The sequence below is a fragment of the Phascolarctos cinereus genome, unplaced genomic scaffold (genome assembly GCF_003287225.1).
Source record: "Phascolarctos cinereus isolate Bilbo 61053 unplaced genomic scaffold, phaCin_HiC Scaffold_301;HRSCAF=900, whole genome shotgun sequence".
In the NCBI taxonomy this organism is placed as follows: domain Eukaryota; kingdom Metazoa; phylum Chordata; class Mammalia; order Diprotodontia; family Phascolarctidae; genus Phascolarctos; species Phascolarctos cinereus.
The window spans coordinates 1-18,759 of NW_027555627.1; the positions used below are offsets into that span (position 1 = coordinate 1).

At 39.9% G+C, this 18,759-nt stretch overlaps 1 long non-coding RNA gene across 1 annotated transcript; it reads right to left on the bottom strand.

Annotated features, from left to right (window-relative positions):
- Nucleotides 1-7,979: 7,979 nt before the first annotated feature.
- Nucleotides 7,980-10,916, bottom strand: LOC110204361 (uncharacterized). The gene is made up of 3 exons (XR_013485031.1): nt 10,807-10,916; nt 9,432-9,618; nt 7,980-8,053 (listed from the first exon to the last, which is right to left on the bottom strand). It is a non-coding gene; the product is annotated as an uncharacterized LOC110204361 (long non-coding RNA).
- Nucleotides 10,917-18,759: the final 7,843 nt, after the last annotated feature.

Here is an 18,759-nt window from a genome sequence, read left to right on the forward strand (position 1 = left end):
TAAGATGAAAAGCCAGTCATGCAGGACTCAGATATCCTGAGCCTCATAAAAGTGGAAGCAAATCTATTGTTGACTCAGCAGATGTTCAAAAAGGCATACTTTGTCTTTTCAAAGTTACAAAAGTTCTGAGTAAAATATAGGCAGAAAGAGTCAGCCAGGGAATCTCTGGGAATGAGATTTTTTTGATTAGTTTTGTTTTAAGGATGAGGGAGAAGTGCATTTTACAGTAAGCAATAGGATAGGAATCAATGGATTTAAGAATATTGAAAATTAGGGAAAGACAGGGGAGGTTAGAGGGTGAGACATCTCAGCAGAGAGAGGGGGAGGTGAGAGCAAGGGCCAAAGTAGTGGGGTGAGTGGTTAGAAAAAGAGATGCTACCTTCTTGTTTTTTCTTTCCAGTTCCTCTGCCATATTAGAACAAAAGGAAGAAAGTTCGTGTGTGATGGTGGAGAGATGACTAAGAATAAAGAATTTTAGAAAAGAATAAATTAGCAATACATAATCTCAATTTTCTTAGTGATGTATTATGTTCAGTGTTATGGTGAGAGGGAAGGAGTGAGATGAAAGAAGAGGCCCCAGTAAAGAAGAGTAATCTTAGAATAGATCCTGAAGGGTGAGGGTAGTCAGTTGGGGCAGAGATCTGTGTTCACTTGTGTATTAATAGGGTTTAATGAGGTTCGGATTCGCTCCTATAAATGACACTCTCCAATGCACCAGAAAATAATAGGAAATAGATAATTTATTTAGAAGAAGTAAAGCACAGATAGTTTGAATTTGCATAGAAAGCATAAATAATAAGAACAATCAATAATATAGCACCGATCAAGAGAGTCGGTAATGGAAGAGAATACATCACCAATTCAAGGGAACCTCCAAAATCAATCAACGGCTGGGAGCCCCGTTACAGCCCGTACAAACTTGAATTGTGTAAAGATTTTCCCGGGCGAAGCGTCCTTCCCGCGGGTGAGGCCAAGTGAAATGGAAATTGGAAATTGAGCGAATCCGAACCTCACTAAATCATACTAATACAAAATTGGCGTCACGAACAGGATTCGCTGTATAAATGCCTTTCTTTAAGAGAAATGTTGAGCCCCGGGCTCCGGTAGAGGTCCCCGGTTGGGAGGACCCTCCGTTTTCCTCGCTCGCAAAAACCTGGTCACAGTGTACAGGACCTAGTGAGGATTGGGGGTGTTGGGGGTTCTCGTTTGGGGTGCGACGGATGGGCAGGTTGCCAGCAGGGATAATGGGGGGATACGACCAGTACATCATTTCCCTCCCTTTTGGGTTGTTTGCAGCCAGACAGCCAAAGGCTGCAGCAGGACTCTGAAAAGTTGCCTTCATTCTCCCCCTCTCCCTCCCCAGGTAACAGCAGCTTCAAAGCAGTGCGTGGATGGGAGAGGGAAAGAGAGAAGAATACTTTATTACTTAGGTTATATGGTTGGTAGAGGGCAAGTTGGGAAGGATTGTTGAAGTGTTAGGTCAGAATTAGAAAGGAATGAGATATGTACAGGTTTTAAGGGGATTTTAAATCATTAGAAAGAAAGGCAAGGAAGTTTAAGCATGTAGGAGAGAGGAGTGTGTGTAGAAAATTTGAAGGGTGAGTAAAAGGAAAGTGCATGCTGTAATAGCTGTAGCAAATATGAATTGGGACCCTGATACTTGGGAAGGTGATATTTGGGATGAAGATGATGATAGGTGGGGGGAAGTAATAGAGGAAGATGTTCCGGATGTTGTAGACGGGGAAGCTCGGCCGATAGATAGGAGAAAAGCCGAAAAGGAGGGAGCTAACCCACCCCGGGTGACTGAAATCACGGAAGATTACTCCCAAAGAGAAATTACTGATTTGCTTAGTAGGTTTTCACAGCGATCAGGAGAGCCTGCAATCTCCTGGCTTGTAAGATTAAGTGATGGGGGAGCTGGAGGAGTGTGGCTAGACCCCAAGGATTGTCTAAAATTTTTGAGTTTGACCTCTATATTTTAATACAGGCAGAGAATAAAGAGGTGGTAGAGAAAAGATTAACTCAACTAATAGAACATATGAAGGAGAAGGGATGGGAGATTAATCCTGATAAAATTCAAGGTCCAGCTCAAAGTGTGAAGTTTTTAGGAATAATTTGGAATAAGGGTCATAGAGAAATCCTCCCCAAGGCCAAGCAAAAATATTAGATTTTTCACCTCCTAGGGACAAAAGAGAAGCTCAAAAGTTCGTTGGGTTGTTTGGTTTCTGGAGAATCACATTCCTCATTTAGGTCAGATTTTGAAGCCATTGTATAAAGTTACCCGGAAAAAGTATGCATTTGAATGGGGGGAAACAGAATCGAAAGCCTTTGAGGAAGCCAAAATAGCTATTCAAACTGCCCTGGATCTTTGGCCTGTACAGCCAGGGCCGATGGAATTGCAAGTTACAGTTTTGCATGGATATGCTGATTGGAGTTTATGGCAAAAACAACAGGGCAGGAATGTTCCTTTAGGATTTTGGTCGCGGAAACTGCCACCTGCTGGCCAAAATTATACTCCTTTTGAACAACAATTATTGGCTGCATATTGGGCCCTGGTAGAGACAGAACATTTAACTTTAAACCATGAAGTTGTATTGAGGCCAGCCATACCCATTATGAGTTGGATTATGGGGACCCCCGCCTCACATAAAATAGGACATGCCCAAGAATCATCAATTATTAAATGGAAATGGTATTTGCAAAATAGAGTCAAGACAGGCAGATCGGGTATTTCCACCTTGCATGAAAAGGTATTAGAATTACCAAAACATTCAAATGATATTGATATACCACCAAAGTCTTATGATCAATCACCTGTTTCTTGGAATAATGGATATGATTCTCTAACCCCCGAGCAGAAGAAGCATGCTTGGTTTACTGATGGCTCGGCTAAATATATAGGATCTAAGCGATGTTGGAAAGCTGTAGCCTATAACCCTTCATGCAATACTATTTTGGAAAGCTCTGGTGAAGGCCAGAGTAGCCAATGGGCCGAATTAGTGGCTGTCTATCAAGTAATTCAAAAGGAACAAGGTGGCCAATGTTATATATATATACTGATTCCTGGGCCGTAGCCAATGGCCTAGCAGTTTGGATGCCAATTTGGAAGAAACACGAATGGAAAATTAGAGACAAAGATGTGTGGGGAAAAGAATTATGGGAACAAATATGGGAATGGTGTCAATGTACTAATGTATCTGTATTTCATGTAGATGCCCATGTGAATCAAGATTCTGTGGAACGTGAGTATAATGCCCGTGCTGATGAATTATCCAAACTTCAAGGAAAAGCTTTAAAGGTCACCCCCAGAGAGGAAAATGAAACACAATTAGGAAAATGGGTCCATATCACCGCAGGACATCTTGGCGCTCTTGCATCTTACAGGTGGGCATTAGACAGAGGGATTAACATACCTCTGGATCTATTTAAGCAAATAGTACAAAACTGCATACAATGTCAATTATTTGCTCATCGGCCTGTGCCGAAGAAAATCACTGGAGAATTGGCTAGAGGGTCTTTACCTGCTCAAATTTGGCAAATAGACTATATTGGACCATTACCTGTTAGTCAGGGGTGTCAATATGCCTGCACTTGTGTGGACACCTACTCTGGGGTATTAGTTGCCTGCCCCTATAAACGGGCTACCCAGAAAAACACTTGTAAAACCCTAGATATTATTTCTCTTTATTATGGGACCCCCCTACAAATACAGAGTGATAATGGTACTAAAGTTTGGATAAAGAAGCATCAATCTGATAGACCAAGGCCAGCTGAGCTCATAGCACAAGGAAACACTAATACTGCCATAGTAGTATACCCTGGTGATGATAAATGGTATCATGTCCCACTAACCCAAATGTTTTTACGATATTAAGTGTTTTACAGTGTTTGCCTGCTATACGCTAACTATGGCATGAACTCCAGGTATTCCAGTGGGGAATCCTCAGCAAGGACCGCGTACTGATTCCATCTACGCTGGTGAAAACAACACCCACATCATGAATTGGTCATACCCATTCAACGTAGAAGTTTGGGACGCCCCTTTATTTCCCCTAATGAGAATCAATTTAACTAGTTTTAACCTAACTGTAACGCAGCAAATGGCACTAATATTCTGTACTCTTACAGTTGGCCACCTAGTCCTTATTTTCCTCAAGCACATTCATATAATTGGACTCTTGTAAACTTAACACGGACTACTATTGCTACATCAATGAAAGTAACACGGAAATAACAATATTTTTATTGTCGTAACACCTCCAATGGGCTGTATGAAGAATATCTAAACCAATTAGTATGGGTTGTACCTGTGACTCCGAAACCTCCTGGAATAATTCGTGTCCCCGCTCATGTACTAACACCTCTATCTTGCAACACAAAATAGTGTTTCATTATAATGTAACTTTTCCCTCTTTAGAAAGTTGTGTCAGGAAAAAAAGAGCTTGGTATGATACATTACTTGGTGGTGCAGGAACTGGTTTGGGTATAGTTAATTCTATAGACCTTGAGACCTTGGCTAGCAGACTGCGCAGTGCTGGACAAGATGTTTCTCAAGCTTTGACTGTGAATGCCCAATGGTTACCCACAACGATCCTGCCACACCAAAATACATTACAATATCAAGGCCAATTTTTACAAGTCTTTAATAATAGCATCCTCGTTAATTTACACCTTATGAAAAACATTGGTGTTTTATTTAATTGGACTAAATGTTCCTTGCAAAACTTATATACCCTCATACAGAAGGAAAATGCCCAAAGATTACTACAGGAAGGTAACTCTCACATATGGAACGATATACTTGACTTGTCAGATGTATGGAAAAAGCAAAAACCTGAGAATGCTAGATGCACTCCACTTTGGTGCGCTGGAACTATTATACTCTACCAAGTTAAAACTTGGACTGTTATGTGTCAATTTCATGTAATACCTTTTGTCTTACATAAATACTTTGCTTTACCTCATATCTATGGAAACTATATAGATTGGTATAATGTAACTCATACTCTGTCTGATTGTGTTGTAACTAATGGAGGGATTGTTTGTGGGATGATGACTCGGCAGATGGAACCCTGCCTTCTCTCACATTCATCCAATTTGTGTGATCTAACTTTATACCCAGTGAGTAACTTTTCTATGATATATGAAGTATCTACTCAATATGTTTGTATAGCCTCTAATAATCACTCTGACCTTCTATCTGTAGATGTTACTACTGTCCCATTTTCTGGTTGCTTATCCAATGTATCTTTCCTACGCTGGCAAGGAAATGATTTTTACTTTCCACCAGACACTAACCTAGTTAAAAATTTTGCTTGGGTACCCCAATCTTTGCCTCTACCTCATGTGTCTCTATCTCTATATCCCCTTATGAACATCTTGAATCAGTCGACTGAAATCAAAAAGTTATTAGAGTCCAACCAACGCGCGTTAAATGAACATCGAATACAGACTCTTATAGCTGCAGGAAGACTAGTCGAAGCTTCTCATTTAGTGATCTCAGATACTAATCATCATTGGTATGATTTTCTTTTTAAATCTCCTACTGCTACTATGTATTTTAATTCCTTAGCTACCCCCATACTACTACTTGCTTTGTTCTTTTTATGTCTTTGTATATGCAATTGTTGTATGTATACCAAAATACGCACTATATACACTCATGTCACACCTTTGCCCCTCACCTATTATTCTCATGATCTTAAGGCCAAGTGAAATGGAAATTGGAAATTCCCCTTTAAATTAATAAGATCACTCAAATAAATAGGTTCAGTTCAAATCTCGGTCATGACCGTTCCATATCTCCTGAGTGTTCTTGGCCTAGCATTCCAGGAACTAGCCATTCCTAGGTCACGTTGACATGGAGGGTTGGCTCCTCTCCTTGTGAGACGTGATGTTATTAAAAAACAAAATACCAAGCCTCAGGCGGATGGGAGCGTGGCTAAGGTCAGATGTGTATTGGACAAACCATGAATAGCGCAAGCATCAAAAAGGGCTTCTTGGCCCCAAGCCTTCTTTGTTTAGAACAATATAAAAACACTGCGTCCTGTAAGCCCGCTGAGCCTCACCCGCGGGAAGGACGCTTCGCCCGGGAAAATCTTTACACAATTCAAGTTTGTACTGGCTGCAACGGGGCTCCCAGCCGTTGATTGATTTTGGAGGTTCCCTTGAATTGGTGATGTATTCTCTTCCATTACCGACTCTCTTGATCGGTGCTATATTATTGATTGTTCTTATTATTTATGCTTTCTATGCAAATTCAAACTATCTGTGCTTTACTTCTTCTAAATAAATTATCTATTTCCTATTATTTTCTGGTGCATTGGAGAGTGTCATTTATAGGAGCGAATCCGAACCTCACTAAATCATACTAATACAACTTGCAAGGTTATAATAACAGAGAAGGCAAGTGGTAGGAATAATTTCTTGCTAGTTTTCAGTAAAGTAGTGCATGTGCCATGGGACAAAGGGATGTGGGATTTGAAAGTGGAGAGCAAGTTGAGTTAGAACTGGCTCAGTGCTGAAAGGAGGAAAGTGAAATAAGAAATGCAGTAAGGACCTAAAGCACTGATGAATGGACTCACCCCACTGATCAAAGTATCATAGATGGAGACTCATTAGGGAATTCTGAGCCTACCTAATCCAACCCATTCATTGTAGAGGTGAAGAATCTGTTGTGAGAACAAATGGTGAAGTGACTTGCACAAAGCCACACAAGTTGTTATCATTAGGGGCAGGATTGATCTCAGGTCCTCTGCTCCCAAAGCCAGGAATCCTTCCCTGTTACCACATTTTCTTTGAAGTCATGAATCCTCAGTGTATGGAAGGAAAAACACATATTTGCATGTCTGGAGTTGTTAGCAACATAGCCCTGTTCATTCTCCCCCAAATTCACAAACAAGAGCTATATAATAAAAAATAGGATCATCTGGAAGGAAACATGAAAAGAAAAGTACAAACAAATATGGTTTGGAGGGGGGATATTTTACAGATCTTCCTCCACATCCTAAATCTAGAATTGAGGATTTGCCTGGAGGTATTGGTTCAAGGGTTGCACATGAATGTCTATAATGCAGCCCCAGCATATAATGACATACAAGATACTCAACAAGGCTGTCATGTCTCTGAAATTTAAAACTCATTTTAATCAAGATGTGGGAATTTTTCTTTCCCTCAAAGGGATTCCAGAAAACACATGAGAGTATTCAGTACAGAAGATGAACCAGCTTGCTAATTCACCAAATCAACTTTGTGTTCTTCTCAGTGAGGAAGAAAGCACAGTTGGTACTGTGGTGGAACGGTGCTGAATCCAACATAATTGGGCTTTATTCTAATTTCATTTGGATTTCCAACTGGTTTGAGAGTGAAGTTCTGTAGAATGGTGGTAAGGAACAAAAACACCTCCATCTTCGCCAGGCCCTCTCCAGCACAAGACCGTTTGCCTAGAAAGAAACGGAATTCTGCTTAGTAATCTTCATGGAATATCACAGTCAGCCAGAGTGAAACAGACTTGCTGATCCAGCACAATAATGGGAAAAGGAGTAAAAGAGAAATAAGTATATGGGCACAAATGGTGAGAACTATTATTATTAGTTATAATTCAACCATTAATGGCCATAAGGAGAAGGAAGGAATTCCTTCTTCACAACATTCTTCTCACAGTAACCCTTGTGTAGTGGATCTTGCAATGGAATTAGAGGGCAGGTGAGCCAGGCAAGAGGCTCTCATCTATTCAGGGCTCTGAGAAAAAGCCAGGTCATGGGAATACTAGAAAAGACAGTGTATGTCATGTCAGAGTGGGCTATGTGTCTTCAGAAGAACTGCCGGGAGGAGGCTCAGCCAGAGGAGAGTGGGAGAGAGAATAGGATTTCTCCTTTTAGGGTGAGGTAGAGATGAGAAGGGTTTCTTTTACCAATAGAAAAAGCATGAAGTGGTCACTTTTCTTGAATTTCCCGTTCTCATCCAGGAAGTGCTGTGGGTCAAACTGGTCAGCCTTGGGAAACTCTTTCTTGTCATGCAACACTGGGGTGAGCAGTGGGAATATTGTTGTGCCCTAAAGGGAAGAAATTCCAGAGGAGAGTCAGGTATCATTACGAATATCCTTTGTAGTCTAGTCCCAAGAATCTTCAGAGACTCACTATGTTCTCTAGTACAAAATGCATACTTCTTTGCATGTGCATGAGATGTCACACCATTAAGAATCTGCTTAGCCCCAGTCTAGCTTTCCAGAGTGATGTCCCCATTATTGTCCCCATCAAGCCTTCCTTGGGGCTCCAGCTGAACTAGTCCACCTGCTGTTCCCCATCCACAAAGCTCCCTCTGTGGTCTTCATGCCTTTATACTGACCATGTCCCACACCTGGAAGCCACTCCTTGCTCACTTCAGCCTTTTAGATTCCCCAGCTTTCTTCAAGGATTGGCTTGGGTAACCCCTCTTGCAGGAAACCTTGGCTGAGGTGCTAAGCTATTTGTGCTCTCCCTACCCCCATTTCTTTGGTCTATACATCATGTGTGCACCTGCTGCCTGTGGGACTCTGGGCAGAACATGTGAATGGCCAGTGCCCCAGGCAATGCTTAAGTACTCTAGGGGCAGACCAGGCTACCTTCTGAGGGAGTTTCTTCAGCAAGAAGACACTTTGCCAATCAAATCACAGCTTGGGTCTGAAGGAAAGAAATAATACTTTAGGCTGACTTTCCTGGTTCCAAACTCAGCTCCCTCTTGCACAAGCTAAAGTCTTCAATGGTCAAAAACCCTTCTATTCTCGCCTTGTTTCAATACCATTTGGCCTAGCAAATTTCACGTAGTAAGTTCTTACTGAAGCCTTCATCATTTCAACTGAACAATGCCTCAGTGGGGTACATTAAATGTGAAGTTAGGTGTGATGCTCCCTTCACTTTTCCTTGAGGGAGAATAGTTTTGCTCAGCCATTTCTAGGAAACTTCAATCTAATTCATTTTAATTCATTCACTGTTTATTTAGCAACCCCAGAAAGCAGCATTTTAGAGTCTAAAGACCTAGGTTCAAGTCTCAGCTCCAACACTTAAATGATCTTAGGGAAGCCATTACACCTGAGACTCAATGTCCCTATCTACACAATGGGACAGATAATAGTATGTATACATTCTGCTTCACTGACTAGTAAGAGAAAAGGACAAAAACATTTCTCTTGAGCAACCTCACCCTGCTACGTTCCTGTACATTTTCTTTCCAGAGCATTACTGTGGTGAATGAGAAGCAGGAAGAACAGAGATAAGGCACACTTTTCTCTTATTCTTCATTTAGCACCACATGCAAGTAGCTGTATGTAATAAAGCACTGCCTCAAGGAGAACTTTAAGTGAGATCATGACAATGGGACTCCATTTTCTCATGTCCATGATGAGATCATTGGAATAAATGTGTTTAAGATCCCATTCTCCCAAGACTACTGACTTTGGGGAGGATATATTGTTGGAAATGGATGTCCGGTTCACTGCATGGGGTACGTTGAGAGGTATGAGGTCAATGAATCTTTGCACTTCATGCACCACAGCATCCATATAGGGCATATCTTGTCTGTCCTTTATGGAAGGAAGTCGATTATGTCCAATCACACGTCCAATTTCCTCATGAATTTTTGCTGCAGAGACAAAAAATACAAATCACCACTCAATGTTCCACTCTCCTGGGAATGCTCAACTGAGCCTGTGTGGAATATCTGCCCATTGTTATGACCTAAGATGATTCTCACATGGGCTCAGTGTCCTCCTCCTACTCAGTCAAGGATACAAAGGCTTCTGTAACAGCAATAGGATAAACTTCCATGATTTACTGGATGGGAGTCAGAAAGAATTGTGTTTACATTTCTCTTTAGACACTACCTGTGTAAATTCAGGCAAGTCATTAAATCTATGTAAGCCTCATTTTGTTTATCTGAAAAACGAGGATCATAAATTATCTGTCTTCTAAGGTCCTTACTCCTCTAACCCTATATTGTGATTTATAAAATGGAGATTAAAAAGCACCTCCATTAGCAGACATCAAATGAAATTACATGTCAAGTTATTTGTAACCCTCACATTCTTTATGATTATTATGCCAGCTTTTGTTTTCAAAGCAAGTAGATGCCTTCATTTGAATTTGATAGTGCTGGTGATGGCATTATCATCTTGATTTAAACCATTCACCAGCTGTGTATCTCAGCTCCTGTCTCAATACCCTGAGCTGCTGAGGCATAGAATCTCAGCATTACAGGTGACATGTTTTCACCTAGGGCCATCCATAGCTGAACAGGAATCCTGACTCTAATGGACTGAACAAAGGGTCAACCAGCCTTTGCTTGAGAATCTCTAGTAAGCAAGAACTCACTATTTCCTGCACAGCTGAATGGACTTTGGAGAATTTTAATAGTTGGTAAGTCTTTCCTTACATGAAGTCTCCATTTGTCAATTTGTAAGGTCTACCTATGGTTCCTACTTCTGCCTCCTTAGATCCAGCAGTATGCCTGGCAGAAGGCAAGCCATTTGAGGAAAGGGGTGTTTCATTTGAGTCTTTATATGCTAAGCATAGAACTGAGGGTGCACAGTGGGAGCTTTATATGTGCTTTAAAGTGAATTGAATTCCCCATAATACACCGCCACATGCTTAAATAACAAACAGGTCTTGTTTAGGGTCCTGTTTTCTTCAATATGCTACTGTCTGACCTGTTGCTGATCTGTGAGGAAGTCATGCAAATCCAATAGGGGGAAAGCAGAGGCCAGCTCCTGAGCAAGCTGCAGGGATGGGAAAGCAAGCCTGGTCTGAAAGCATGGCAATTCCTGTACTTTACCTTGGACCTCAGGATGTTTCAGAATGAGCAGCAGGCCATATCTTACGGTGCTGTGCGTTGTCACTGTTCCTGCACTAAATAAATCTCTTCCTATCATTTTTAGATTTTCCAAGTCAAATTCAGACTGGGGATTATCTTTCTCCTAAAGGAGAGATACAAAATAGATTAAGTAATGAGAGACAGCAGGGAAAGCCATTAGTAACCATGTGAAGTTCTTAAAGTTTGTCTTAGGAGCCCTCCCCCACCTTCATTTCCCCACTCTTAAACAGAATAACCTTCCTAATGCTCTTAGGTTTCCCCTGTTCATCCACAGGCTTACCTTTCCTAGGCAACCTTCTTCCATCCAGAAACATGACATAGTGAATAGAGCACTAGGCCTTGAATCAGGAAGATCTGAATTAAACTTTATTCTCAGCTAAGGGTCTGTGTCCATGGGAAAGTCATTTAATTTTTCTGGGCCTCAGTTTCCTCATATGTTAACAGGAGAGAGCTGGATCCTTTCAGCTCCTATTCAGCTCTCTATGGAATATGAATGCAATTGAAAGCACACTTCTTGAACAGCTTTGTTTATTATTCTTGGTTTTTTTTTCCTTTTTCTTTCACAATGCAATATGAAAATGTGTTTTTCATGACTGCATATGTATAACCTCTATTGCATTACTTGCTTTCCCAATGAGGAGAGGGAAGGAGGGAGAGAATTTAGAATTCAAAATTTTAAGAAATTAATGTTAAAATTATTTTCATAAGTAATTGGAAACAATAAAATGTTAAATTAAAAAATTAAGTAGATATAAGTGGATAGAAGGAAATTAAGAAGAAAGCACAAACAGCAGAATACCTTTGAAAATACCATATGGAAATTATGATAGATATTTTACACTGAGAGGTAAAAAATGACAATTCATACTTCCGTATAACATCCTCATTTGTGTTCATCTGTGAGTATGCACTTTTTTTTGTTGTTTAAATTTAGAATAATTTTTTAAGGCACAAAAAAGTAGTAATAGAGCTGTAACTCAAATAGTCTTGGCTTTCATAGTGCTGACATTTGCCTCAATTCAATTCTTTTCAATTTAGTCAAATATATTTCTAGAAACTAGGGAGCTACCTTGATGCAATCCAGGACTTTGGGACACATTGTATATCAAGCCATCTGAAACTGGTTAGTTCTTTTAGCCTCGACATGAATAAAAGCTATGTTCCATTTTTTTGTTATGAGGGAATTGCCATAAGATATGCAATGATGAAGAGCTGAGAAAATCTCTGTGACTGGAGGACTTACCGCCAGGCTACCCAAAGTTGCTAGCTCTTTACTTCTCTTTTTATATTTCTAATCCCACATTTTATTCTTATGTGGCATATTGGATAAACTGTTGTCCCTGAAATCAGGAAGAATAATATTTATTGTATGATCTTGGAAAATTCAATTTTCCTCTTAGTGCTCTCAAAAACCTCTCTAGGACAGCATGTTGTATAAAAAGTACCAATCTGTATCAGTATAGAAAACCTCTCAATACAGAAACTTAAGGTAGAGTTGGAAGCTGTGGGTTCAAATCCTGCTATGCCACTTCCTGGTTAGCATACTTGGATCCAAAGTCCACGTGTCTCCATTTGTATAAAGAGGTTAACAATGCTTACACTGCTTGCTTCAGAAATGATATGAGTTGAAGGAAATAATATCTATAAAATGCTTGATGAATCTTACAGTGCTAAAGAGAGCCATAGGATCATAGTTAGAGTTGGATGGAAAGTTGGAAGATATTGAGTCCAATGGCTTCATTTGACATATGAGGAACTGAAGCCTTAGTTAAGACAAGTGGCTTGACCAAGGTGACATAGAGAGTCATCAGCAGAGCTTGGATTTGATCCTCTGTCCCCAAATCCAGACCCTTTGCCAGTATCCCAAACAACCTCATGGTTTGCACTACTGAGCTCACATGATACTTTGTGGTGGTCAAAGGAGATGATGCACAAAAATTGCATTACCCATTGTAAAGCACTATAATTATACTTGTGTATAACTTTAAAAGCTATGTACAGATCTAATAATGACATAGCTTTTCTGCTTATTGCCTCTAAATTGAACCTCAGAATAGAGCAAATAGGAATGAAGTAGAATTCCATCTTGTCTAGAATGCTCTGCAGGGTTTGAGGGTTTGATGGACCCAGTGCCATTTTATCCCCAAATGGGAGCACTTGGAAGACCTCACCACTCAGATAGAATCTTTCTGGCTCCCCAGCATGATAGTACCCAAAAGCGTTCATGAGCTTGTGTCTCCATGCATGAGGTCTCCCCTGATCATAATGATCAGATGTTTGATTCAAAGTGTGCTCCCATCTTTATATGCAACTAGGAAAAATGAAATAATGAAAAGTGAGCCCCTTCTGAATGTAGGTCACTCTTTCTTGTCCTTGCACCATGTGTCTTCCATCTGTGTGGAACCAATCAGCAGGAATTAAATAATAGCAGTGCTGGTTTAGATACATAGATAAGTTTCAAAGAAATTTAATCCTGCTCAGAAGTTTGCGTCAGGTTCAAAAGAGTCTATGGGTGGTCACCAGGGTCCATGTCTCCTATAAACACTGAAAAAAGTTTATCTCTGTTTGGGTGAAACCATAGTTCAGGCAGGATCCCAGTTTTGGCTGCCATTCACTGGGTGCATGACCTTGTGTAAATCTTAGGCTGTCCCTGCTGAAATTTCCTCATGTCTAAACTAGGGGCAGGGTAGGGGGAACTAGGGTATCACAGGATCACAAGAGATGACTGAGAGCTAGGTTTTCTGGTCTAACATTCTTAGTATTTAGGTGGAGGAAACTGAGGTCTAAGTATGGGAAGGGACCTGACCAAGGTCAGAGTGGTAGCAAATAGTAGAGCCAAGATGGCCTTCTCTGCCATTGGTATACACTTCAATGGGTCTGTGATTGTATCAGTGGGAGGACTCCTTTTGACAATGCAAATGGCAATCCAGCCACAGCTTTCCAGGCTGGACAGCTTTTGGGGGAATGCTTGTAAAAATTCTCCATAGAGGCAGGATGTAGATGTGTGCTGATAAATGCTTAAAAGTCAGCTCTCTCTCAAAATAAAATGTATATTTGACACACTTTTAAGTTTAGTCTGCACTATTACTATTTTCTCCATCACATTCTTAAATACAGAAATAAAAGAATAGATCCAGCTCTTACTTGTGGTATTTGTCAGATGTCCAAGATGAAAATGTTCACACTTAGAATTTAACAACCAGCTCTCCTGAGATGGATTGAGATGGCTGTATCACACTGTTGGACAAGAATCATTTTATTTTCTTTGTAAAGCTCTTAGAATCTCTTTTGCCCCAACAAAGCAAGAGGATTTGGTAGAATAGCACCTTTGGACAAATTTTCCAAGGTGATATAATTCCGTTGGATGGAAGAGGGGGACCAATGCTCTGGGAAGGCTCAGTGTGGCAAGGGAATGGTAACTGCTTGACACTCTACTTCAGGGTTTTTGTAAGGACCTGCAGTCCTTTTTGAAGTGATGTCTGTGTGCTGATCAGAAGCAGTTGTCAAGGGGTCTGGAATCAGGGTTCATTGGCATTCCCAAGGCTCTGTGGTAACAATCCTGGGCTGTCTCCATCTTTTTTTTCCCCATGGAAACTTGGTATTGTTTTGACAGGTACATTTGTTTTCCTCCTTATCTTAAGATGACTTCCTGCATTAGCTATTTTGGGCACCTGACTCACTAGCTGATTATAGTAATCAGAGCAAGAGGGGATGAGTGTCTTAACTAGGTCCATGAATGTGTGTGGTACAAATCGCTGTTGTACGTCCTTCATGCTTGAAGACTACCAGTGCCATCATGAGAGGGATGTCTTGACTTATGTGTGAATTGGATTTAAGTGAGGCAGAGTTGTGCAAAGTCATCAGCCTTGTCTCCTTTTAATATTTACCAATTGGGGAGGAACTAATTATTCTCTATGAATTCATGAAACTTTGCCCAGATGAACTACATTCTTGGGACTTGGAAGAAGAAATAAAGGGGAAGGGAAGGAAATAAACATTTCTATAGTGCCTACTCTATACCAGACAGTGTACTAAGCGGTTGTTACAAATAATATTTCATTTGGTTTTCTGCAAGGGGAACTGCTGGTGCAATAATGAACTAGTACAACCATTCTTGACAACACTTTGCAACTATGCCTAAAGGGATATAAAACTCTACATACCCTTTGACCCAGCAATACCACTATCAGCTCCATATTCCAGAGAGATCAAAGAACAAAGAAAAGTGCCTAGACATATAAAAATATTCATAGCAGCTCTTCTTTTGGTGGCAAAGAAGTGGAAATCGAGATGCTCATCAATTGGGGGTTGGCTGGAAAAGCTGTGGCATATGTTTGTGATGGAATACTTTTAGGCTATAATAAATCCTGAGGGGAATGATTTCAGAAAAGCATGCGAAGAACTATGTATACCTGATGCAAAGTTAAATGAGAAGAACCAAGAGATCATTGTGCACAGTAAGAGCAATGCTGTAATGATGATCATTTGTGAAACTGACTACTCTGATCAGTACAATGATCCAAGGCAATTCCAAAGGATTCATGATGAAAAGAATGCTATCCACCTCCAGAGAGAGCGCCAGTGATCTCCAAATATAGTTCTTCTGTGTATTCTCACCATCTGTTATTAATTTCTTCTGCCTCCCTACCAGTTTTGTCTTTTATTCCTCCCATTTTTTTCTTTTAAAAAATTTTATTTTATTAATTTCTTTTGATTTATCAACAATCACTTCCATATGCTTTTGAGTTTAAATTTTCCCCCCCTTCCTCCCCACGTCTCTCCCCAAGATGTTGCACAATCTGGTATAGGCTATACATTTTCATTCATATTAAACATATTTTCATATTAGTGATGTTGTAAATAAAAATTAAAATCAATAGGAGGAACCACCAGAAAGAGGAAACAAAACTCAGCATAAGAGAAAAAAAGATAGCAACTCAACTTCCATAGTTCTTTCTTTGGATGTGGATAGCATTTTCCATCACTAGGCTTCTGGAGATGTCTTAGATCATTGTATTGCTAACGGTTGTTTATCAATATCAATCATCGCACAACATGGCTGTTATTTTACACAATGTTCTCTTGGTGCTGGTCACTTCACTCAGCATCAGACCATATGAGTCTTTCCAGGTTTTTCTGAAGTCACACTGTTCATCATTTCTTATAGCACAATAGTATTCCATTATATTCATATACCACAACTTGCTCAGCCATTCCCCAATTGATGGGCAGCCTCTCAATTTCCAATTCTTCACCACCACAAAAAGAGCTGCAATGAATATTTTTGTACATGTGGGTCCTCTTCTCATTTTTATTATCTCTTTGGGAAATAGCCCCAGAAGTGCTATTGCTGGGTTAAAGGGTATGCACGTTTTGATAGTCCTTTGGGCATAGTTCCAAATTGTTCTCAAAAATGGTTGGATCATTTCACAACACCCACAATGCATTAGGTTTCCAATTTTCCCACACCTTTTTTTGTAAATTTTATTTTATTTAAAAAAAATTTTTTTCCATATGCTTTTGAGTCGAAAATTTTTGTCCCTTTTTCTCCCCCCACCCTCCCCAAGACAGCACACAATCTGACATAGGCTTTACATTTACATACCCATTAAACATATTTTCACATTAGTGAAGTTGTAAGTAAAAATTAAAACAAATAGGAGGAACCATCAGAAAGATGAAACAAAACTCAACAGAAGGTAAAAATAAGTAAGAGTGATTGAACTTCCATAGTTCTTTCTTTGGATGTGGACAGCATTTTCCTTCCCAAGACCTCTGGATATGTCTTAGATCCTCGTAATGCTGAGAAGGGTTCAGCTTAACATTCTTAGTCATTGTATAACTTGGCTGCTATTGTGTACAAAGTCCTCTTGGTTCTGCTCACTTCACTCAGCATCAGACCATATAAGTCTTCCCAGGTTTTCCTGAAGTCTGCCTGTTCATCATTTCTTATAGCACAACAGTATTCCATTACATTCATATACCACAACTTGCTCAGCCATTCCCCAATTGATGGGCAGCCTCTCAATTTCCAATTCTTCACCACCACAAAAAGAGCTGCTATGTATATTTTTGTACGTGTGGGTCCTTTTCCCATTTGTTTGATCTCTTTGGGATAGAGCCCTAGAAGTGCTATTGCTGGATCAAAGGGTATGCACATTTTTGTATCCCTTTGGGCATAGTTCCAAATGGTTCTCCAAATGGTTGGATCATTTCACAACTCCACCAACAATGTATTAGCATTACAACTTTCCCACATCCTCTCCAACATTTATCATTTTCCTGTTTTGTCGTGTTGGCCAATCTGATAGGTGAGATGTGGTACCTCAGAGTTGTTTTGATTTGCATTTCTCTATTCAATAATGATTTAGAGCATTTTTTCATATGACTATAGATGGCTTTAATTTCTTCAACTGAGAACTGTCTGTTCATATCCTTTGACCATTTATCAATTGGGGAAGGGCTTGTGTTCTTATAAATTTGTCTTAATCTCTATATATTTTAGAAATGAGGCCTTTATCAGAAAGACTTGTAAAAATTCTTTCCCAATTTTCTACCTTCCTTCTAAACTTAGTTGCATTGGCTTTGTTTGTGCAAAAGCTTTTCAATTTAATGTAATATTATTTCATTGTGTATGGTGCCTTTTAGCAGGATGTAGTTTCCTTCCTTATCTCTTTTGATTAGATCTATTTTTGCTTTTGCTCTATCAGAGATCAGGATTGCTACCCCTGCTTTTTTTTTACTTCAGCTGACATATAATATATTCTGCTCCAGCCTTTTACTTTACCCTGTATGTGTCACTCTTTTTCAACATGTGTTTCCTGTAAACAACATATTGTAGGTTTATGGTTTTTAATCTATTCTGCAATCCATTTCCGTTTTATGGGAGAGTTCATCCCATTCACATTCAGAGTTATGATTACTATCTGTGTCTTTTTCTCCATCCTTTCCCCCCTATTTATGCTTTTCTTTCTCCTTTTTCCTTTCTCCCCTTCACTAGTGTTTTGCTTTTGACCACTGCTCCTTCAAGTACCTCCCCCTTTTATTATCCCTTTCCCTTTTCTTCCCCTTTAGTCTTACTGCTGCTTCCCTCCCTTCTTCCCCCCCCTTTTCTTTCCTCCCTCCCTTTTCTTTCCCCTTTTCCCTCCTACTGCCTATAGGGCAAGTAAGATTTCTATACCTAACTGATTATATTATGCCCTTCTTCAGCCTAATCTGATGACAGTAAGGTTCAAACAATGCTCCCCCCCTTCTTTCCCTCTGCTGTAATAGGATTTTGTGTCTTTTCCTGTAATGTAATTTACCCTTGTCTGCCTCCTCCTTTCTCAGTACCTTTTCTACGATTAGATTGATCCACTTATTTGGATCCATTTAACCCACTAGATTAGATTTTTTTTAACATTACATCAAAGTCAACTAATATCCACCCTCTTTATGTATAGTCCTTTAACAAGGTGTAATAACAATACAGTTCTCAAGGGTTGCAAGTCTCATATTCCCTTGTAGGGGTTTAAACATCCCCCCTGCCCTTATTAACAACATATTTTATCCTTCTGTCCCATTTACCTTTCTAAGTCCTTCTTGAGTCCTGTACTTGATGATCAAATCTTTTGTTGAGCTCTGGTCTTTTTATCAGGAAAGTTTGGAAATCTCTATTTCGTTGAATATCCACCTCCTCCCTTGAAAAATGATGCTCATTTTTGCTAGGTAATTGATCCTTGGCTGCATTCCAAGCTCCTTTGCCTTATGGAATATCATGTTCCATGCCCTGCAGTCTTTTAATGTAGAAGCTGCAAGGTCCTGTGTAATCCTGACTGTGGTTCCATGATATTTAAATTCTTTCTTTCTGGCTGTTTGCAGCACCTTCTCTTTCATCCAGTAATTTTGGAATTTTGCTATTATATTTCTTGCATT